The sequence below is a fragment of the Triticum dicoccoides genome, chromosome 3B, assembly GCF_002162155.2.
Source record: "Triticum dicoccoides isolate Atlit2015 ecotype Zavitan chromosome 3B, WEW_v2.0, whole genome shotgun sequence".
NCBI classification, from domain to species: domain Eukaryota; kingdom Viridiplantae; phylum Streptophyta; class Magnoliopsida; order Poales; family Poaceae; genus Triticum; species Triticum dicoccoides.
The window spans coordinates 865,786,289-865,811,582 of record NC_041385.1 but is presented as its reverse complement, the minus strand read 5'-3'; the positions used below and the strand labels follow the sequence as shown (position 1 = coordinate 865,811,582).

Here is a 25,294-nt window from a genome sequence, read left to right as displayed (position 1 = left end):
ACAACCAGGCCTATCTTGAGCCACTTATGTAGGACACTCCTATTTATATACGGAAAATGAAAACTAAAGAAAAAAGAGTGAACAACAAAAATATTTACCGAAAAGGATAGCCAGTTTTAAGTTTTGGGCTTGAAATTTAAAAGGTAGACACCTAAGTAGGACACTACAAACTGATTTGTAAGAAGAATAGTAAGAAGTCAATTGTTCATCTTATAATGAATATATAGAGAAAATAATTGACAACAACATAAGAGACCAGAACAAGAGACTTAGGGAGAAATGGACAAAAGACACTAGAGTGAAGAAAATGAACAAAAGCAACTAGGTCGTGACCACACACGCCTCTAGCCAGCTAGCCGACACCTCAGAATAGTGCATAACGACATCCACAATTCCATGCTCGTGCAACGCTGGCACTCTTCCTACACAAGATTAGCATATGAGAATGGGCCAGAGCTCAACTGACTAGGAACCCCCCCAAAAAACGAAAACTTGACCACCTCAAGCAGTTGAGACTACTCATTGAAGAAAATTTGGCGGATTACCACTATTGGATAAGTATCAATACATTCACAGAAAAAATGCTTGTATGAATTGGTTAAGGGGGAATGTATATGTTTAGAAAAACACTAGAGACCAAATAAAAGATGGGGTGCATAAGACTACAATTTAAGCTATTATAAAGCTGCAATGAAACCTTCTGACTTTTGAAAAAAAATGGTCGAGGGAAGCAACAAGCTTGATGACCGAGAAACAGGGACTTGCGTTATAACAAAAAAAACATGGGAAATATACAGAGACAATAAAATAAGATGGAACACCTCAGATATTTGATTCAGGGTACTGCTTGTACCAAATTGATGCAGATTTTCATATGTACAGAATGTAAAACAAGACTACAACATTCATGGACACCATGAATCAAAACAAACACCTAGTAACTAATATATGTAGTATATTATCTTTACATGATTGCATGACTTCCACATTAAATAAAATTGAGCACATGGTAGCATTTCAGTTCCATCTAGACACAACGAAATCACCACAAAAGCATTGGTGTTGCCTTAATTTTAATTGACTGCTATAGAGACTTGCAAAACTGAATTCCAATCAACCTGAAACAGCAGAAAGGGATTAGGACTTGATTGCTGCAGATCTGGAAAACTGAACCCAAATTAACCTATACAATAATACAGAGAATTAGGATTTGAGATCTGCTTGTGTTCTAGGGTTCAAGAAGAGAGAGGGACAGACTCACAGACACCAGAATAGAGAGTAATGAGGCGCCATATGAAGAAGAGAGGGGGGGAAGGGGGTGCCATGGGAATGGAGGGATGGGCACCATGGGAGGGGAAGGAGTGAGAGAAGGTGCCATGGTAGGGCAGGGCGTGCTGGAGGAGAGGGGCAGCAAATGGAGAGAAGAAAGGGAGGAGATATGCCATGGAGAAGACAATATCTGAAGTTTTACCTGCGCCACCGTCGCCGAGACCTCTCCATCGTCACCTCAAGCCCACCGTCGTCGCCATGGATAAGGATCGAGGAGGACAAACTAGATCCTACACGCGACCCTGGAAAACAACGGGCGTGAAAATAACCCAAAAGGATCCACTGAGACCCACTAAGACAAAGCGGGACCGAAAAGTGAAGGAAATATGCCCTAGAGGCAATAATAAAGTTATTATTTATTTCCTTATATATCATGATAAATGTTTATTATTCATGCTAGAATTGTATTAACCGGAAACTTAGTACATGTGTGAATACATAGACAAAACTGAGTGTCACTAGTATGCCTCTACTTGACTAGCTCGTTAATCAAAGATGGTTATGTTTCCTAACCATGGACAAAGAGTTGTCATTCGATTATCGGGATCACATCATTAGGAGAATGATGTGATTGACATGACCCATTCCGTTAGCCTAGCACTTGATCGTTTAGTATATTGCTATTGCTTTCTTCATGACTTATACATGTTCCTGTAACTATGAGATTATGCAACTCCCGTTTACCGGAGGAACACTTTGGGTGTTACCACACGTCACAACGTAACTGGGTGATTATAAAGGAGTACTACAGGTGTCTCCAAAGGTACATGTTGGGTTGGCGTATTTCAAGATTAGGTTTTGTCACTCCGATTGTCGAAGAGGTATCTCTGGGCCCTCTCGGTAATGCACATCACTATAAGCCTTGCAAGCAATGTAGCTAATGAGTTAGTTACGGAATGATGCATTACGTAACGAGTAAAGAGACTTGCCAGTAACGAGATTGAACTAGGTATTGTATACCGACGATCGAATCTCGGGCAAGTAACATACCGATGACAAAGGGAACAACGTATGTTGTTATGCGGTTTGACCGATAAAGATCTTCGCAGAATATGTAGGAGCCAATATGAGCATCCAGGTTCCGCTATTGGTTATTGACCGAGAATAGTTCTAGGTCATGTCTACATAGTTCTCGAACCCGTAGGGTCCGCACGCTTAACGTTACGATGATAGTTTTATTATGAGTTTATAAGTTTTGATGTACCGAAGGTTGTTTTGAGTCCCGGATGTGATCACGAGGAGTCTCGAAATGGTCGAGACATAAAGATTGATATATTGGAAGACTATATTTGGATATCGGAATGGTTTTACCGGAACACCGGGGGGTTACCGGAACCCTCCCGGAGGTTAATGGGCCTTAGTGGGCCATGAGGGAGAAGAGGAGGGCCGGCCAGGGCAGGCCGCGCGCCCCCTCCCCCCCTAGTCCGAATAGGACAAGGAAGGGGGGGGGGGCGGCGCCCCCCTTTCCTCTTTCCCCTCCCCCCTTTCCTTCTCCACCAAGGCAAGAGGGGGGAGTCCTACTCCCGATGGGAGTAGGACTCCTCCAGGCGCACCCCTAGGGGGCCGGCCGCACCTCCCCCCTCCCTCCTTTATATACGGGGGCAGGGGGGCACCCTAGGACACACAAGTTGATCTACGTGGTCGTTCCTTAGCCGTGTGCGGTGCCCCCCTCCACCATATTCCACCTCGGTCATATCGTCGCGGAGTTTAGGCGAAGCCCTGCGCCGGTAGAACATCATCATCGTCACCACGCCGTCGTGCTGACGGAACTGATCCCCGACACTTTGCTGGATCGGAGTCCGAGGATCGTCATCGAGCTGAACGTGTGCTGAACTCGGAGGTGCCGTACGTTCGATACTTGGATCGGTCGGATCGTGAAGACGTACGACTACATCAACCGCGTTGTCATAACGCTTCCGCTTACGGTCCACGAGGGTACGTGGACATTACTCTCCCCTCTCGTTGCTATGCATCACCGTGATCTTGCGTGTGCGTAGGATTTTTTTTTGAAATTACTACGTTCCCCAACAGTGGCATCCGAGCCAGGTTTTATGCATATATGTCATATGCACGAGTAGAAAACAAGTGAGTTGTGGGCGATACAAGTCATACTGCTTACCAGCATGTCATACTTTGGCTCAGCGGTATTGTGAGATGAAGCGGCCCGGACCGACATTACGCGTACGCTTACGCGAGACTGGTTTCACCGTTACGAGCACTCGTGCTTAAAGGTGACTGGCGGGTGTCTGTCTCTCTCACTTTAGCTGAACCGAGTGTGGCTACTCCTGGTCCTTGCGAAGGCTAAAAAAGCATTAACTTGACGAACTATCGTTGTGGTTTTGATGCGTAGGAAGAATGGTTCTTGCTAAGCCCGTAGCAGCCACGTAAAATTTGCAACAACAAAGTAGAGGACGTCTAACTTGTTTTTGCAGGGCATGTTGTGATGTGATATGGTCAAGACGTGATGCTATATTTTATTGTATGAGATGATCATGTTTTGTAACCAAAGTTATCGGCAACTGGCAGGAGCCATATGGTTGTCGCTTTATTGTATAAAATGCGAACGCCCTGTAATTGCTTTACGTTATCACTAAGCGGTAGCGATAGTCGTAGAAGCAATGGATGGCGTAACGACAACGATGCTATGATGGAGATCAAGGTGTCGCACCGGTGACGATGGTGATCACGACGGTGCTTCGAAGATGGAGATCACAAGCACAAGATGATGATGGCCATATCATATCACTTATATTGATTGCATGTGATGTTTATCCTTTATGCATCTTATCTTGCTTTGATAGACGGTAGCATTTTAAGATGATCTATCAAGAAGTGTTCTCCCTGAGTATGCACCGTTGCGAAAGTTCTTCGTGCTGAGACACCACGTGATGATCAGGTCTGATAGGCTCTACGTTCAAATACAGCGCGTGCAAAACAGTTGCACACGCGGAATACTCAGGTTAAACTTGACGAGCCTAGCATATAACAGATATGGCCTCGGAACACGGGGACCGAAAGGTCGAGCGTGAATCATATAGTAGATATGATCAACATATTGATGTTCACTGTTGAAACTACTCCATCTCACGTGACGATCGGACATGGTGTAGTTGATATGGATCACGTAATCACTTAGAGGATTAGAGGGATGTCTATCTAAGTGGGAGTTCTTAAGTAATATGATTAATTGAACTTTAATTTATCATGAACTTAGTCCTGGTAGTATTTTGCAAATTATGTTGTAGATCAATAGCTCGCGTTGTTGCTTCCCTATGTTTTATATGTGTTCCTAGAGAAAACTAAGTTGAAAGATGTTAGTAGCAATGATGCGGAATTGGTCCATGATCTGAGGTTTATCCTCATTGCTGCACAGAAGAATTATGTCCTTAATGCACCGCTAGGTGACAGACCTATTGCAGGAGCAGATGCAGACGTTATGAACGTTTGGCTAGCTCAATATGATGACTACTTGATAGTTTAGTGCACCATGCTTAACGACTTAGAATCGGGACTTCAAAGACGTTTTGAACGTCATGGACCATATGAGATGTTCCAGGAGTTGAAGTTAATATTTCAAGCAAATACCCTAGTTGAGAGATATGAAGTATCCAACAAGTTCTATGGCTAAAAGATGGAGGAGAATCGCTCAACTAGTGAGCATGTGCTCAGATTGTCTGGGTACTACAATCGCTTGAATCAAGTGGGAGTTAATCTTCCAGATAAGATAGTGATTGGCAGAGTTCTCTAGTCACCATCACCAAGTTACTGGAACTTCGTGATGAACTATAATGCAAGGGATGACGAAAACGATTCCCGAGCTCTTCATGATGTTGAAATCGACGAAGGTAGAAATCAAGAAAGGGCATCAAGTGTTGATGATTGAAAAGATCACTAGTTTCAAGAAAAGGGCAAAGGGAAAGAAAGGGAACTTCAAGTAGAATGACAAGCAAGTTGTCACTCCCGCGAAGAAGCCCAAAGCTGGACCAAAGCCTGAAACTAAGTGCTTACACTGCAAAGGAAATGGTCACTGGAAGCGGAAATGCCCCGAATATTTGGTGGATAAGAAGGATGGCAAAGTGAACAAGGGTATATTTGATATACAGGTTATTAATGTGTGCCCTACTAGTGTTTATAGTAGCCCCTGATTATTTGGTACTTGTTCGGTTGCTAATATTAGTAACTCGAAACAGGAGTTACAGAATAAACAGAAACTAGTTGAGGGTGAAGTGACGATGTGTGTTGGAAGTGATTCCAAGATTGATATGATCATCATCGCACACTCCCTATACTTTCGGGATTAGTGTTAAACATAAATAAATGTTATTTGGCATTTGCGTTGAACATGAATATGATTTGACCATGTTTATTGCGATACGGTTATTCATTTAAAGTCAAAGAATAATTGTTGTTCTGTTTACATGAATAAAACCTTCGATGGTCATACACCCAATGAAAATGGTTTGTTGGATCTCGATCATAGTGATACACATATTTATAATATTGATGCCAAAAGATGCAAAGTTAATAATGATAGTGCAACTTATTTGTGGCAGTGCCGTTTGGGTCATATCGGTGTAAAGCGCATGAAGAAACTCCATAAAGATGGATTTTCGAAATCACTTGGTTATGAATCATTTGATGCTTGCGAACCGTGCCTTTTGGGCAAGATGACTAAAACTCCGTTATCCGGAACAATGGAACGAGCTACTGACTTATTGGAAATAATACATACCGATGTATGCGATCCGATGAGTGTTAAGGTTCGTGGCAAGTATCATTATTTTCTAACCTTCACAGATGATTTGAGCAGATATGGGTATATCTACTTGATGAAACATAAGTCTGAAATAGTTGAAAAGTTTAAAGAATTTCAGAGTGAAGTGGAAAAATCATCGTAACAAGAAAAATAAAGTTTCTACGATCTGATCGTGGAGACGAATATTTGAGTTATGAGTTTGTTCTTCATTTGAAACAATGTGAAATAGTTTCGCAACTCACGCCATCTGGAACACCACAATGTAATGGTGTGTCCGAACGTCGTAATCGTACTTTACTAGATATGGTGCGATCTATGATGTCTCTTATCAGTTTACCACTATCGTTTTGGAGTATGCATTAGAGACAGCTGCATTCACGTTTAATAGGGCAACATCTAAATCCGTTGAGACGACACCGTATGAACTATGGTTTAGCAGTAAACCTAAGTTGTCGTTTCTTAAAGCTTGGTGTTGCGATGCTTATATGAAAAAGGTTTTCAACCTGATAAACTCGAACCCAAATCTGAGAAGTGCATCTTCATAGAATACCCAAAGGTAACTATTGGGTACACCTTCTATCACAGATCCGAAGGCAAGTTATTCGTTGCTAAGATGGATCCTTTCTAGAGAAGAAGTTTCTCTCGAAAGAAGTGAGTGGGAGGAAAGTAGAACTTGATGAGGTAATTGTACCTTCTCCCTTATTGGAAAGTAGTTCATCACAGAAATCAGTTCCAGTGATTCCTACACCAATTAGTGAGGAAGTTAATAATGATGATCATGAAACTTCAGATCAAGTTGCTACCAAACCTCGTAGGTCTTCCAGAGTAAGATCCGCACCAGAGTGGTACAGTAATCATGTTCTGGAAGTTATGTTACTAGACCATGATGAACCTACAAACTATGAGGAAGCGATGATGAGCCCAGATTCCGCGAAATGGCTTGAGGCCATAAAATCTAGATGGGATCCATGTATGAGAACAAAGTGTGGACTTTGGTGGAGTTGCCTGTTGATCGGCAAGCCATATTGTATAAATGGATCTTCAAGAGGAAGACGGACACTGATAGTAGTGTTACTATCTACAAAGCTCGACTTGTCGCAAAAGGGTTTTTCGACAAGTTCAAGGTGTTGAATACGATGAGATTTTCTCACTCGTAATAATGCTTAAGTCTGTCCGAATCATGTTAGCAATTGCCACATTTTATGAAATCTGGCAAATGGATGTCAAAACTGCATTCCTTAAATGGATATTTCTTAAAGAAGTGTTGTATATGATACAACCATAAGGTTTTGTCAATCCTAAAGGTGCTAACAAAATGTGCAAGCTCCAGCGATCCATCTATGGACTGGTGCAAGCATCTCGGAGTTGGAATATATGCTTTGATAAGTTGATCAAAGCATATACTTTTATACGGACTTGCAGTGAAGCCTGTATTTACAATAAAGTGAGTGGGAGCACTGCAGACTTTCTGATAAGTATATGTGAGTGACATATTATTGATCAGAAATGATGTAGAATTTTTTTGGAAAGCATAAAGGAGTATTTGAAAGAAGTTTTGCAAAGAAAGATATCGGTAAAGCTACTTACATATTGAGCATTAAGATCTATTGAGATAGATCAAGACGCTTGATAAGATTTTCAATAAGTACATACCTTGACAAGATTTTGAAGTAGCTCAAAATGGAACAGTCAAAGAAAGAGTTCTTGCCTATGTTGCAAAGGTATGAAATTGAGTAAGACTCAAATCCCGACCATGGCAGAAAATAGAAAGAGAATGAAAGTCATTCCCTATGCATCAGTCATCGGTTCTATAAAAGTATGCCATGCTATGGACCAGAACTATTATATACTCTGCCCTAGTTTGGCAAGGGAGTACAATAGTGATCTAAGAGTAGATCACTGGACATTGGTCAAAATTATCCTTAGTGGAATAAGGAGATGTTTCTCGATTATGGAGGTGATAAAAGAGTTCGTCGTAAAAGTTACATCGATGCAAACTTTTACATTGATCCAGATGACTCTAAGTCTCAATCTGGATACATATTGAACGTGGGAGCAATTAGCTAGAGTAGCTCCGTCCAAAGCATTGTAGACATAGAATATTTGCAAAATACATACGGCTCTGAATGTGACAGACCCGTTGACTAAACTTCTCTCATGAGCAAAACATGATCATACCTTAGTACTCTTTGGGTGTTAATCACATAGCGATGTGAACTAGATTATTGACTCTAGTAAACCCTTTGGGTGTTGGTCACATGACGATGTGAACTATGGGTATTAATCACATACAGATGTGAATATTGGTGTTAAATCACATGGTGATGTGAACTAGATTATTGACTTTAGTGCAAGTGGAAGACTGAAGGAAATATGCCCTAGAGGCAATAATAAAGTTATTATTTATTTCCTTATATATCATGATAAATGTTTATTATTCATGCTAGAATTGTATTAACCGGAAACTTAGTACATGTGTGAATACATAGACAAAACTGAGTGTCACTAGTATGCCTCTACTTGACTAGCTAGTTAATCAAAGATGGTTATGTTTCCTAACCATGGACAAAGAGTTGTCATTTGATTATCGGGATCACATCATTAGGAGAATGATGTGATTGACATGACCCATTCCGTTAGCCTAGCACTTGATCGTTTAGTATATTGCTATTGCTTTCTTCATGACTTATACATGTTCCTGTAACTATGAGATTATGCAACTCCCGCTTACTGGAGGAACACTTTGGGTGCTACCAAACGTCACAACGTAACTGGGTGATTATAAAGGAGTACTACAGGTGTCTCCAAAGGTACATGTTGGGTTGGCGTATTTCAAGATTAGGTTTTGTCACTCCGATTGTCGAAGAGGTATCTCTGGGCCCTCTCGGTAATGCACATCACTATAAGCCTTGCAAGCAATGTAGCTAATGAGTTAGTTACGGAATGATGCATTACGTAACGAGTAAAGAGACTTGCCAGTAACGAGATTGAACTAGGTATTGGATACCGACGATCGAATCTCGGGCAAGTAACATACCGATGACAAAGAGAACAACATATGTTGTTATGCGGTTTGACCGATAAAGATCTTCGCAGAATATGTAGGAGCCAATATGAGCATCCAGGTTCCGCTATTGGTTATTGACCGAGAATAGTTCTAGGTCATGTCTACATAGTTCTCGAACCCGTAGGGTCCGCACGCTTAACGTTACGATGACAGTTTTATTATGAGTTTATAAGTTTTGATGTACCGAAGGTTGTTCGGAGTCCCGGATGTGATCACGGACATGATGAGGAGTCTCGAAATGGTCGAGACATAAAGATTGATATATTGGAAGCCTATATTTGGATATCGGAATGGTTCCGGGTGAAATCGGGATTTTACCGGAACCCTCCCGGGGGTTAATGGGCCTTAGTGGGCCATGAGGGAGAAGAGGAGGGCCGGCCAGGGCAGGCCGCGCACCCCCTCCCCCCTAGTCTGAATAGGACAAGGAAGGGGGGGGCACACCCCTTTCCTCTTTCCCGTCCCCCCTTTCCTTCTCCACCAAGGCAAGAGGGGGGAGTCCTACTCCCGATGGGAGTAGGACTCCTCCAGGCGCACCCCTAGGGGGCCGGCTGCACCTCCCCCTCCCTCCTTTATATACGGGGGCAGGGGGGCACCCTAGGACACACAAGTTGATCTACGTGATCGTTCCTTAGCCGTGTGTGGTGCCCCCCTCCACCATATTCCACCTCGGTCATATCGTCGCGGAGTTTAGGCGAAGCCCTGCGCCGGTAGAACATCATCATCGACACCACGCCGTCATGCTGACGGAACTCATCCCCGACACTTTGCTGGATCGGAGTCCGGGGATCGTCATCGAGCTGAACTTGTGCTGAACTCGGAGGTGCCGTACGTTCGGTACTTGGATCGGTCGGATCGTGAAGACGTACGACTACATCAACCGCGTTGTCATAACGCTTCCGCTTACGGTCTACGAGGGTACGTGGACATTACTCTCCCCTCTCGTTGCTATGCATCACCATGATCTTGCGTGGGCGTAGGATTTTCTTTTGAAATTACTACGTTCCCCAACAAAATGTTCAGCCACACCAGCGGAGATCTCAGAACTGAATCGACTGAATGAAAATTCGAATTGAAGCCAAAATGAAAACAAACAACTGTTTTTTAGTAAAACTGTTAATGAATTAGTAGAGTTTCTCAACAACTTCATATCTCACCACCATGAACGCCATAAGGATCGATATATATATATATATAGGAAAAATCCATCTTACCACCTGATGGTAGTTATCCCACATAACTCATATACTACCATATGGTACTATATATATACTATTTTATTATTTTAAATATGTTCATATAATATATCTAAGATATTTCAAAGCAAGTTACGTGAAAAATTTGCATATGAGTCCATAGTTTTTGTTATTTGTTAAATACGTATAAAATATGTACGTAAAAAAGAGCATATTCAAAATATGATACATACTACCTAAAAATTAGTATATATACTACCTAAACATTGTTATAGACTATATACTACACGTACATACTCTCGGTTTCGACAGATACTACATACAACATACAAAACGCAAGCGGTGGTAACTACCACTGCTTGTAAGAAATTCTTATTCCTCACCCCACCCATCCCGCACCAATCCAACTCATGTTCCTTAATTTACTACTTACGGCAGCATGGATGCTCCCTGCAGGGATGTAATCTTACGGCCTGGAGTGCGGTGTGGACGCGTGGAGCACCAGAGGGCATGCCCTGCATGTAACGTAATTTTACGGGAAGAGATTAGTAACTTACCTCTATATATGTACTATACATGGGCATTGCAGCATCGTAATGTCTCTATCACATGTCGATTTTTTTTAAAGAAACTGTCCATTCAATTCCTAGGCCTGTAAGAAATTTGGAATCCAAAAACAAACAAGACTTTCTATTTTATTTTTACGGTAAAGAAACATATTCTACTAATTCAGTTGAGATCAGAACGTAAGAAATTTGGCAGTAGATGTAAACATGAGTATTTTCAACGTTCCATAAAAAAGATTATCTTCAAGGTATGGTGCAGTAACTTTTTTTTGCGAGTGTATGGTCAACTAATTGAATGTCATGTCAACATATGAATTACTTGTAAAATGATAGGCAAATGTAAGAATTTATGCGGCATATTCCAAACTATTTTGTAACATTATTTCCATTACACGACGCTGAAGCGTGAAGGCGATCTCATCGACGTCATTTGTGGGTGACTAAATTTGATCCCAAGACTCTACCTCATCAGAGGATCAAGGGCATAGAAATAGCTGAGCATTTTTTTAGAGAAAAAGAATCGAGCTTAACCCGACTTTGATTTAACAAAGCGATAACAGTACCTTCGATCCCTTCTGCTCTGTCCCGATCGTCCCTGATGGCATCCGGCCCCGTCGCGGCTGCCGTCGCCCCGGACTCTCTGTTCCTGGCCTCTCGGCCGTTGTTTTCCCTGGCTCGCGCCGATCCATCTGCTGCTGTCCCGCCGTCGTCGCCGAACGCGGCGCTACCCGCTGAGCCTCACGCGGCCGCACCCGCGGTTCTGTCCCGCGCGTCGCATGCAGGCGTGTGTGGCGCTTTGCATGCAGGCACGCATGGCGCGTACGGGCCCAACAGGCATGCATGGCGTGTGGGCTGCGGCTTCCAACAACGTGTGGGCTGCCTACGGCGCCCCGTCCCCAGCCGCGTACGGCGCTCAGCCTCCGGCCGCGTACAACACGTCGCCCGCGGTTCCACGCAGTGCATCGCCTGATTCCTACGACGTACCTGCGGCTGCTGCGGTGCCCTGTAGCACTGCACCGGCGATCCACGGCGGGTATCAGCCGGCTCCTCCGATCGCGCCATTCTATGGTGCATCTGCTCCGTCCTATGGTGCTTCCGCGGCATCGTATCCTTCGCCGACTGCGGCTCGGTCGACGGAGCTCGTTTATATCTCGCACGCGCCTGGCGGTGGTCCACATCAGGGCTACTAGGCGCCGTCTCTGCCGGAACATGTCGACGCTGCTGCATCGTTCTACTTCGCGCACCTCATCCCGGTGAAGCTCACGACGGATAACTGTCTGTTGTGGCGTGCACAGGTGCTGCCGTTTCTCCGCAGTCGCTACTTGTAGTGCTTTGTTGTTGGTACTCTGTCGTGCCCTCCGCCATATCATCCGGGGCATCATGCGTGGATGGCTCAAGATCAAGCCATCCTATTTGCTGTCCAATCCTCTCTCATGGAGGGAGTCTCGTCACTGGTCATCTTTGCCGCTACGTTTCATGACGCGTGGACAGCTCTTCATACCAGATTTGCTTCGCAGTCCCAGGGGCGTGCTTTAGGGTGGACGGCACGAGCAAGCTTTTAGGTCCGCTCGTGGCCCGTTCAGGACCGGACCGTACGGTCCAGGCCCGCTAGAGAAATTGTTCGGTTCGGGCCAAGAAAGTCAGACCGAAAAACCTCGGTCCGGTCCGGTCCAAGCTCGGTCTGCTCGGTCAGACCGCGACTTTTGGCCCAGCCCAGGATTGCAGTCCATCGTTGCCAGGGCATAGCCCCCCGATCCCAATTCCCGAGCCACTGCCCCCCATAGCTGCAGGAGGAAGGGAGCTCTGCCTCCATTGGTCGCCGACCTGTCGTTGCCGTCGTCGACCACCTGCACCTCCTCCTCTTTCCGCCATCTGTCTCCCACTTAAGTCTCGTCGACCAACACCTCCTCGTCTGCACCTGCTCGCGGGGAAAGAAGTACTGGAGGAACAGTGTAGCTAGGGAACGCTGCACCTGCCCGCCATCGTCGACCGTCGCCGTCTTCACCTGTCCATAGTAGACTACCTCCTCCTCGTCTAGCTGTTGTCTACCATGTCACTTTAGAGCTGCATGTTGTCGAAGTTTCCAAAAATACAGTTTCGTCAGTTGTAGCCATAAGCTGTCTGAATTCAGTTTCGTCAGACAATAAGATTTCTTCAGTTTCGTTAGAAAATACAGTTTCCTTGAAAGAGCACGGAAATGACAGCCGTTTCAGCACAGCACACACGTACGCAGGCCACCATCTGGAAGAAATACTCGATCGGCCGTGATTTTCTGATTGTTGGAGAAACGCTCAACCGTGATTTTTGCATCCAACAAATCAGGCAAGTATTTTTTGGAAGGCGCTAGATAGGAGTATTTTCTGATCGTGCGTGGGAGAAACGCCCACTTCATATAATGACGGGCCATCACCCCACGTTGTTGTTTCCTTTTATTCGGTGAGCAGAAAACAAAAAATACGAGAGAAACACGGCTTCATCCGAAAATTATGGTTCCATCTGAGGAAGAACTTCACGTCAGATTTGATCCTTTTATCTCGGCAAGACCCGCACACAGGAAATCGTGGCCTCATAGATGTGCTACATTACTTGCATGCAATAGGAAAAACAGCCAATGAACAAATATGTACAGGTTCATGAATAACAGCCGCGGCGCCCAGCGCACACGTCGCCCACCTTGCCGTCGGCGCTCCCGCATGTCACCCACCTCGCCACAGCACCAGCGCATCGTCGCACATCTCGCCGCTGCACCCGTGCAAGTCGCCGCCGGTGGTCGTTGGCCGGTCCGCTCGGTCCGGCCCGGTCCCTGAAATCAGGACCGCCATGCTGCTCGGTCCGGTCCGGCCCGGACCGCCGGCGGCCGGTCCAAAAGACGGCTCGGACCTGGACCGGACCAGCCCGTACCGTGTCCACCCTGAGTGCTTGGGACCAATGCAAGGCTTGCTTTAGTCCCTCTTCACAGGCTGCTAGCTGAGCTTTGAGCGGTCCAAGGCAATTTAAAAGCCATCTGCATGCAGCAAAGACTACTTGCCCCGTATGGTCACGCAAAATCATACTCCCTCCATCCGAAAATACTTGTTATTAAAATAGATAGAAAAAGATATATCTAAAACTAAAATACGTCTAGATTCATCCCCTTTTATCAATTTTGATGACAAATATTTTTGGACGGAGGGAGTACCTGCTCCTGCTTCGCCGTCCATTGCAATGTAAGAGCCGTCGAAATTCAACTTCACATACCCTTCTGGTGGGGACTCCCATTTAGCATCACTGATCAGCCGGGGTAATACAGAATTGCTTATAACAATTACAGTCAGGTCAGCCGGATGGTTCCCTTTAGAAATGTCAGCATTTGGATAGTGCTTGATCATTGGCAAAGAGTCCACATACCAAGATAGGAACCGCCTAGAAGCTTCGACCGGTATCATTGACTTATCATGTGTTAACCCATTATCCAAATGGCAAGCACGCCATAGTATCATTAGGACTAGCATGCGTTGTGTTTCTCCCAACTCTTGGAGAAGCATCATGACATCCTCACACGGCAAATTCCAAACATATCTCATTTCGGTCCAAACACTAGTAGAAAAGGGGACATCAGTCCCGGTTCGTAAGGGCCTTTAGTTCCGGTTTTTGAACCGGGACTAAAGGGTCATGACTAATGCCTCCACTCTTTAGTCCCAGTTCCAACACGAACCGGGACTAAAGGCCCTCCACGTGGCCACTGCGAGCAGCCCAGGCAAGGGGGCCTTTGGTCCCGGTTGGTGACTTGAACCGGGACCAAAAGGCTTCCACGTGTCAGCAGCTGAGGTTTTTTTTTTAAAAAAAGTGGCTGGTTTAGGGGTTTTGGGGGTTAATTTTAGGTTGTTATTAGCTAGCTAATAGAGAGAAGTGTCCTCTCTTATACTGCTATATATGTTCATTTCACCCGCTGATATATAATAACTCATGCATGCTCGCATCATACATCATCATATATAATAACAAGTCCTACTAATCATGCATCATCATACAACTTCTACTCGTTATTAATAACAAGTCATACGATCATCATCCTTATAGTCATCGAACCCAACCCTACATAATTGTTCTTAGCACATGATCATCAATATCAGGTAGGACCTAAATACCCTTAAGGTAAAATAGCATAAAACAATATAGACCCTGAGTCTCCATTATGAAGAATGGAGATAATCCTGTCTCCAATTCTTGCGCTTCGCTTCCTTTTGCTTGCAAGAAGCTCCTTACGACTGTCCATACATTTTTTCCATTCTTTGATTGTCATGTCTCCACTTCTTTTAAAAATCCGGTATGGACAATTGAGATTCGTAGGACGACCTGGTTGTATGTTCAAAACATCAAGACGATCGTGCGTATACATCAGATGAGGCACACAATCATTCTGGATTATCTGTTGAAAAACATAGTAATAACTTCGTAGTTAGCAATGATGTACTAGTTTTAGAAGTATTTAAAAAAAGATGCAAGGATGTCGTAATAGTAAAAAATCTTACCAGGGTATCTCCATGGTAGTTACCGTAGTTCAACACGTGCACTAGTGGCACGTATTGACCATAATGTTGAGGAGTTCGATTGTAGCCATTGTAATTCTCAAGATCAGTACAAAAGGCAATCAGATGATTTTTCTCCTTATAAGTTAATTTGGAGCCATCGGTGTAGTGGCTTTTGTCTACCATTTTCCGCACATTCTTTGAAGAATGAAAATAACCTGTCAATGGAAACAAGCTGTCAACTATTTTGAAATAAACAATATAAATTAATTAATAACTATGTTAAGCTCACATGGGGGAAGAATTGGAGGTGTATCCACAAGGACCCAAATGCTCATATTGTCTTGCTGGATTGTAGGATCACCAAGATCCATGGTGACAAGCATACCCTCATCAAAACCATACATCTTGCAAAGTGCTTCCCAATTTTTGCAACCAAAATGGGTTACACTCTCAGCATTGTACAACTTTACTTGAAAATCCACACCATGATGGGTCCTTAGAAGATTTTTTTTTGGTTTCCATACTTTCATGGTCTTCAAAACCTATCCTCTCCAAGACATAGCGTCTTGCATAGCATGTGATATGTAGACGAATTGGAAAAGATGAAAAATACACGTTAAAATAGTTGAAGTCGTGCTTAATTACGAAAAAAACTATTGTAGTCGTTGTGTGCCGTATGAACATCGAAGGTCTCCTCGAGCTTAATGCTGAAGCGCCAATCTTCGTCCAGCTCAATGAACCTGTCGCACGGCAAATCGTGGTGTTTCTCCCAACTCTTGGAGAAGCATCATGACATCCTCACATGGCAAATTCCAAACATATCTCATTTCGGTCCAAAGGTTACTGGCATGGGGACACCGGATGAGCGCGTGATGGACTGTTTCCTCCTCCAGCCCGCAGATCGTGCACATTCCTTCCGTTTCCATGTGCCTGCGGTGCTTGTTCATCCGAGTAGCTAGCGCTTCACGAGCAGCTTTCCATGCAAAACCCAAACTTTGGGTGGAGCTCCACAGCTGCAGAGCAGGTTCCAAGCAGGTCTTGAGCTACCAGGTCTAGTGCTGGACTCGCCCACATCTTGTCAAGACATAATCTCGTCGCGTGTCATATTATACGCTGATCGGACAGAGTTGTCTAGGTGCTATGCAATACAGTTTGCTTACATCCGTCGTGAAGGTTTGATTTTCATTATTTCTGGAGGAAACAAATTGACTGTATATATACGAGCCAAACAAGATGCATGCCTAGATAAATCATCTGATTGCCATGTATGTAGTTATTTGTCTTCACATGAAGAATGATTGCATGCAAAGCATGTTTGACTCTTTCACATGAAGAGTGTGTGCTTTGTGAACAACAACAAACATGAGAGTATGCAAAAGGCAAACAGCAACAAAGATAGTGATCAAGAAGGACGTGATGTTTTTGCACCCAAGCTCACTTTAGCTCGGGGGAACAGTAAAATCGAAAAACATTAAGAAAATGTTCAAAAAATTTGAATTGTTTTATGGAAAACTTTGACGAATGTTCTAAGAATTTGCAAAATGTCATCACGAAATAACATGTGTCGAAGTCGTGGCAAAAAAATTTGATACTCTGAAAAAGCTACTTTCGAAAGCATTTTGGGGCACTTATTATTTCTTTTTGAACTTTTCAAATTTTGGAGCATTAATTTTCAACGAACATTAGCCTGTATTTTTCAAATTTCTGAAGTTCTGTATTTCATTATTTTTTTATAAAGTTAAAGGTTAATGCTCAGCATAAGAAGGCAATGGTCAACATGTGTATTGTCGGAAAGTCAATGCGTCACTAGTCCAAATCAACCGAGCTGGACGAGAGTGAATCTTAAACGAACGCGGGCTAGTTTTATTGGGACGGCCCATATACTTGCTGTGTCGGCGTGGCCTTGTGGGGCGTGGACCAGTACTCTTCCCCTCTAGGCTCCAGCAGTTCGGCGAGGCGGCAAACCGGCTGGTGACCTCCTGGAACAGCCTCCCTCGGTCGTTCCCCCTAGGTTGTTCCTGGTCCTGGAGTGGGGCATTCGGTGTTGGCGCCGAGCCCTAGCTTGCTCTTTGTGCCGGTGCCCAGCTCTCTCTCTCTCTCTCTCTCTCTCTCTCTCTCTCTCTCTCTCTCGCACGAGCGAAGATAGAAGAAAGAGGAGACACAGGACTCGATGGTGTTTTTCCGGCGCACATACGCCAGCCGCACGAACGGCTTCTTCCTCGAGCACGAACTCGAGCCACACACTCGAGCAGTACATCAGAGGGCTTTTTATACCCAGGTTAGCACACACACCAGCACACTCACGCAAGACCCGGCCACTAACCCATGCATGCGCTAGTCCGCCAACAACAGACTAACCACCACATTGGCCACTAACCGCATGCAGTGGCTACTCCCTACATGCACGTACTCCCCTGGAAACTCTCCAATAGAAACGAGTGCTGGCGATCCGCCTGGCCACGTCCACGACGCGCCCAACGCGCAGGAGGCGGCCTGCTCAACATCGCCACGACCACAGACACGCACACACATGAATGCATGGCTTATTCCTAACATTCGGCGTGTACTCCTTCCTTCCTCTGCAGTTCGGCGAGAGACGGTGGCCAACCGGCGTGATTCCAGCCTCCTCCTAGACTTTCAGGTGTGACACCGCACTGGCGAAGGGCTAGACAACGGCATGGCTCGCTTGCTCGAATGATGCGTAAAAAGTATTTCCCTGATTTTGCAGTGCAAGCTTGAACCTATCGAAGCCTGCCCGGTGGATTCACCGTTGGTTGCGTCCTAGGCCCATGGACGCTGCTTTCATAGTCTTGGTTTGCCCCACCGTTGTCGATGGATAGATTTGATGATACGAATGGAACAACATTCTTCCATCGTAGCCGAATGCACTCTTTCACACTGTCCACATCTGAAATCAGTTGCCTTGCTTGTTTCACTCCAACTTCTCATAGCAATTAACTGCACGTATGTAACTAATAATGATGGATCGAAGAATGGTCCTGAAACAAGTAATAGTTACTGGAGTATCTAGCTACTAGCAATGACCACATGCTTCCACCCAGTAAAGCTATAGCTAGCTGACTTGCTACTACTGATTGTTAGTGGGGGAAGGAAGATGTACCCTTTCTAATGGCCTTTATATAAAACAGCCAAATAGGCCTAGCTAGATCATCTGATAGCTATGCATGTAGTCATGAGAACCTCCGTACACACCAAACTGCATGCAGTTTAGTTCACGTTGTATACTGTTTTATCTTCCTCATCATATGAACAATGTATCCTCGAAACGGCCGGGCTGCTGCACAACATGTGTGACTCTTCCTGATAGCTTCTCGAAACGGCCTGGTAGCTGTGGCTCCGCTAGTTACCAAATTCATCATCTTCATTAGGGTTTATGACCTAATCTAAAGACGTATCCGTGCAGTGCTGGAACATATATTTTTTCCTCAGTGGCCACGCTTTGTGTCTTTCATGGATTTTTCATAAATTTTATTTATATTCTGAGCAGCTCTTGACCTTCTTTGCTAATAGGCTGGGTGGTCATTAGACCACTTTGATAACCGCCTAGTTAAGCAATTGCGTTGGTGTATAGCGCTATGGTGTTTTCATGTGTTATTAGCGATGAGCTTGATTAAATATGTTGAGACATTCTGTTTCATGGAGACTGATCATCGGAAATCCATATCGGTTCTGGTAGAGTTGCGAGAATGCCCAGCACGGCCGGATCTGTCTTTTTATTTCTCTTTTCTTTATTGTTTGCAACCACACAATCACACAACTTTGATGTATATCCAACAAAGAAGATAAGATACATCATTGAACATCATGACCTAGTGCAACTCTAGGTGTCACAAACAACACAGTAACAATGCTGAAAGTTTGGGATGACTTCGATACAGTACGATTTGGTGACTTCGGGTCCCCATTTTGTCATGCAGGACAAACGACATTTTAATTCCGTGCATAAAGTGGCTCCAAATGCAATTCCAATAAAGCAGTCCTCTGTAGAGAAGAACACACATCATTAGAAGAAGTCCATATTTTGAAAAATCCAAGAAAGTTCGTGTTTCTTGGCTGAAAATATTATTCTACTCTAGTTGACATGAGAAATGAAACTTATAGGAAAAGGGAGATCAATTTCGTACTAGCATGAATGGAATTTCCGAGCTGCACAATCACCATAAGGCAAAGAAGAATAGCTTTCCCTTCCATAAGACCAGACACAAAGTTCTTCTTCTCCTCTCTATTTGGCGGTCTAAAAGCTCACACGATTATATCTTTATATATAAACTTGCAGCTAGAGATCATTTACTCCCTATCTCACTCAATTAATATCAGAAAGATCTCAGCATGTCACTATCAATAACTATTTTAAATGATTATATCTTTAAGATGGTATCCTTTTAACATCCTTTGAAAATGGTTCTATCTTTAAGATGGTATCGTTTAAACATCCTTTAAAAAATGGTTCTATCATTAAGATGGTATCCATTTAAGAATTCTTCTCCCTTCACACGGATGGCACCCATGGTGGCATCTTACATTGCACTGCACCATATAACAACTCTTATTACCCCATGTTGGCCGGCAGGTTAGTGGGCCCGGGATGATTACTTGAAGATTTACATGATGATCATTCTTTCCATTCTTTCCCATGACTTCTGGCCGCCGACTTCAACATGATCATAATGTTGCCGACAAGAATCAACCAACGAATTGTGGTCCAGTTCCGTCGTTTCCTTGCTACTGTGGAACCCCGTGACGTTTACGTCCACGACCGCCGTTACACCTCGTTAAGCAACAATGGGTTTGCACTCAAAGCTTGGTGCGAGCGGAGAAATTGCGAGTTGCCTTTGCTCGGTGCTTTCTTGCATTCCTACTAGTGTCCTGTTGAAACAACAATGCATGAGCAGCTAAGGTACTTTTTTGCGAGGATAAATTTCGGTCTATTCATCAACTGCCAGGGTAGTACAAAGCACACCAGAAGTAAAAAATAGAGGCAAGGTAGTGCTACAACGACTGTCTGTACCATGCGAACATATAGTTTTGTAATCAGCATAGCTGCCTGCCTGAAAGGATTTGACAATTCTAAAGCTGCACGTACGAGGGCATTCACCAAGCACCATGCATGTGCATGCGGAGTTTCTTATGATCTATGTGCATCTTCTTGTGATCTCATTGAATGAAAATTACAAGGGTTCGAGGTTACATTGCTATGGTGAGTGCGCTTGGTCTGTGTAAAACTTCTTTTAGAAGGCGGAATTCAGTAATAATAAACTAATACTCCATCCGTTTCTAAATATAAGCTTTTTTATTGATTTAATTAAGGACTATATATAGAGGTTACATTTCGAAGCGTAGATTCACTCATTTTTCTTCGTATTGGAATCCCTAAAGAGTTTTATTATAAGAACGGAGGGAGTAGCAAAGGTCTTACTATGTGCGTATGGTACATTCGGTCGATCACCGATATGGCACTATTATTGTGTTGTGTGTCGAAGCAGCCCTAGATCAAGTGATGTCACACTTGTTTTTTCTCTTGATTTCTTTGCCCGGTTCAAGTCAAGCACAAAAGACTGAGAAAATCAACAAGCTAGCTAGCAGACGCGGCACATGCCAGCATGGACGTACTCTATTTGGATTCGAGGAAAATAATGCATGCATGGACGCAAAGTTGCCGAGGAAAATAATGCATGCATGGCACTATATGGAACGTGCACAAATGTCTACCACGTGGAAGAAACGCAGAAGTTGTCTTTATTGACATGGTACAGACGCAAGCGCTCATGCAAACACGCATATACTCACCCCTATGAACGTACACACGCACACCCTATCCTTATGAGCACCTTCGAAAGACTGAGTCGGCATATCATCTTGAGATTTAGGAAGTCACCATAGGCGCCTCATCATCGACGAAAACGTCTCCTCTCACTGAAATTGTATCACCGAAAATCCTGAAATAAATACAGAAATAATGGGAGTACCAGGACTTGAAGCCTGGTGGGATGGGGATACCACTGCCGTCTAACCTTCCAACCACGGGTTGGTTCGCACGCAAAAGAGGTCTTGTTTCTTCCGACTCTACATGGTGCACCCAGTTTTATCAACGGGACATGCCAGCTACCTTTAGTTTTTTTTAATTTGCTGGGAAGCTTCCTTTAGCTTTCACCTTCTGGTGTAGATACTCGTCCCTATAGACGTTCATATCTTGTAGGTACATATATACTGGATCATCATTTTTTAGCTCACGTCATACTTTCCATAAGGGCATTCTAATTGAGTTATTCAACTAAACATTATTCATATATGTAGCACGTCCACTCATAAGGCATACTAACGTTACTACAAACTTAAAGAAGATTTAGTGTAGTGACACTAATATGATGGCCGAGATGCCCACTGTCGGTGTCAAAACCGGCGGATCTCGGGTAGGGGGTCCCGAACTGTGCGTCTAGGCGGATGGTAACAGGAGACAAGGGACACGATGTTTTTACCCAGGTTCGGGCCCTCTCGATGGAGGTAAAACCCTACTCCTGCTTGATTAATGTTGATGATATGGGTAGTACAAGAGTAGATCTATCACGAGATCAGAGAGGCTAAACCCTAGAAGCTAGCCTATGATATGATTGTTGTTCGTCCTACGGACTAAAACCCTCCGGTTTATATAGACACCGGATAGGGTTAGGGTTACATAGAGTCGGTTACAATGGTAGGAGATCTACATATCCGTATCGCCAAGCTTGCCTTCCACGCCAAGGAAAGTCCCATCCGGACACGGGACGAAGTCTTCAATCTTGTATCTTCATAGTCTAGGAGTCCGGCCAACGGTGATAGTTCGGCTATCCGGACACCCCCTAATCCAGGACTCCCTCAGTAGCCCCCGAACCAGGCCTCAATGGCGATGAGTCCGGCGCGTAGATTGTCTTCGGCATTGCGAGGCGGGTTCTTCTCCAAATTCCATATACTTGTCGAATAGTGTACGGCTTCTGATAAATGCTGCGCTCCTTGGCTTGCACGCCCAATAATGGCCATCTTCCACGTGTTTGAATGAATGCGAAAAGCCAGGGTATTTTTACACTTATCCCCCTAGCTGCGCAAATGAGCCGCCTATAAAAGGGACGAGGATCTAGATCCGAGTCACACCATCCCCCCTCCGCGAGCTTTCATCGGAGCGCCTCTGACAAAAATCCATTCCATCATGGACAGTCGACGCGGCTCCTGCTCTCGCGCTCCCAGCCCTCAGCCTGGAAATTGGGGGAGATGCTCAGTCCCGCATAGCGAGCTAGTGACACTCCAAACCAAGGGATTTCTTCCCCCGGCCTTCATGGTTCCGGGTCGAGCCGGACTCGCCACCTATAAGGGCGGAAAGCAAGCGGAGAGTGTGCCCGATCCCTCCAAAGGAGAGTGGGTATGCTTTATCTCTTATCTAGTAAGAGGACTCGGATTTCCAATTCATCCGTTTCTCCGGGGGCTCTTGGAGTTCTACGGCCTCTAGTTGCACCACCTTACGCCTGCCTCCATTTTGCACATCGCGGGCTTCGTGGCCCTTTGCGAACTGTTCTTGGGTGTCAAGGCTCATTTTGCGCTGTGGAAGAGATTATTCTGCCTTGTACCCCGTTCTCATGAGGGGTCAATATATCAAGTGGGCGGAGCCGAGCTATGGTGCATCGCCGGGACCAGATATCTATCCGGAACCCCGAAGAAGGCGTCCGAAGACTGGCCTTCGGAATGGTTTTATATAGAAGACGTCCCGCTGCCGGATCCTGTTCGGATCGGCCTCCCGGAGTTCAGCAATGCTCCTTTGAAGAAACGCCTGAGTTGGCACCCGCGGAGCCCCCAGAGGGAAGACGACAGGGACGTCCTTTACCTGATGAGCCGAATAAGATTGTTGGCTCATTCCGGACTGACCATGATCGGTGTCATGGCCACATGTATTATGCGGGGGGTGCAGCCGCTCTAGTATAGGGGCCACCCCATGAGAACGGGGAGGACGATGCCACCCGTCATGGCCGTAAGGGGCCGGGATCGGTCACCGATCTGGTGAAGATCTTATCCGCGCTGTAGAAGGGAGAAGAGGTGGATTTTCTCCGCGTCAGTCCATTGAACGGATTTTCTATGAACAATCCTCGAAGCTGGGTAAGCGGACATTTCTTTTTTCCGTCATGGGAGGAAAGTAGAACTCGACGAAGTACTACCTCTTGAACCGGAAAGTAGTGCAGCTCAGGAAAATGTTCCTGTGGTGCCTACACCGACTGGAGAGGAAATTAATGATGATGATCAAGGTACTTCAGATCAAGTTGCTACTGAACTTCGTAGGTCCACAAGGACACGTTCCACACCAGAGTGGTATGGCAACCCTGTCCTGGAAATCATGTTGTTAGACAACGGTGAACCTTCAAACTATGAAGAAGTGATGGCGTGCCCAGATTCCAACAAATAGCTTGATGCCATGCAATCCGAGATAGAATCCATGTATGAAAACAAAGTATGGACTTTGACTGACTTGCCTGATGATCAGCGAGCGATAGAAAACAAATGGATCTTTAAGAAGAAGACGGACGCGGATGGTAATGTCACCATCTATAAAGTTCGACTTGTCGCTACGGGTTATCAGCAAGTTCAAGGGACTGACTACGATGAGACTTTCTCTCCCGTAGCGAAGCTTAAGTCCGTCCGAATCATGTTAGCAATTGCCGCATACTATGATTATGAGATATGGCAGATGGACATCAAAACGGCATTCCTTAACGGTTATCTTAAGGAAGAGCTGTATATGATGCAGCCGGAAGGTTTTGTCGATCCTAAGAATGCTAACAAAGTATGCAAGCTCCAGCGATCCATTTATGGGCTGGTGCAAGCATCTCGGAGTCGGAACATTCGCTTTGATGAGATAATCAAAGCGTTTGGGTTTATGAAGACTTATGGAGAAACCTGCGTTTACAAGAAAGTGAGTGGGAGCTCTGTAGCATTTCACATATTATATGTAGATGACATACTTTTGATGGGAAATGATACTTGGACAGCATTAAGGCCTACTTGAATAAGTGTTTTTCAATGAAGGACCTTGGAGAAGCTGCTTACATATTAGGCATCAAAATCTATAGGGATAGATCAAGACGCCTCATAGGTCTTTCACAAAGCACATACCTTGATAAGATTTTGAAGAAGTTCAAAATGGATCAGTCCAAGAAAGGGTTCTTGCCTGTATTGCAAGGTGTGAGATTGAGCTCGGCTCAATGCCCGACCACGGCAGAAGATAAAGAAGAGATGAGTGTCATCCCCTATGCCTCGGCCATAGGATCTATTATGTATGCCATGCTGTGTACCAGACCAGATGTAAACCTTGCCGTAAGTTTGGTAGGTAGGTACCAAAGTAATCCCGGCAAGGAACACTGGACAACAGTCAAGAATATCCCAAAGTACCTAAAAAGGACAAAGGACATGTTTCTCGTTTATGGAGGTGACGAAGAGCTCGTCGTAAAGGGTTACGTCGATGCTAGCTTCAACACAGATCTGGATGACTCTAAGTCACAAACCGGATACGTGTATATGTTGAATGGTGGGGCAGTAAGCTGGTGCAGCTGCAAGCAGAGCGTCGTGGCGGGATCTACATGTGAAGCGGAGTACATGGCAGCCTCGGAGGCAGTGCATGAAGCAATTTGGGTGAAGGAGTTCATCACCGACCTAGGAGTCATACCCAATGTGTCGGGGCCGATCAAACTCTTCTGTGACAACACTGGAGCTATTGCCCTTGCCAAGGAGCCCAGGTTTCACAAGAAGACCAGGCACATCAAGCGTCGCTTCAACTCCATTCGTGGAAATGTTCAAGATGGAGACATAGAAATTTGCAAAGTACATACGGATCTGAA

General features: G+C 44.7%; 1 long non-coding RNA gene across 1 annotated transcript; it reads right to left on the bottom strand.

The window, feature by feature from the left end:
• Positions 1–19,121: 19,121 nt before the first annotated feature.
• LOC119282780 lies at positions 19,122–19,674 on the bottom strand. Its single transcript, XR_005138872.1, has 2 exons — positions 19,568–19,674; positions 19,122–19,424 (listed from the first exon to the last, which is right to left on the bottom strand). It is a non-coding gene; the product is annotated as an uncharacterized LOC119282780 (long non-coding RNA).
• Between the last annotated feature and the right edge of the window lie 5,620 nt (positions 19,675–25,294).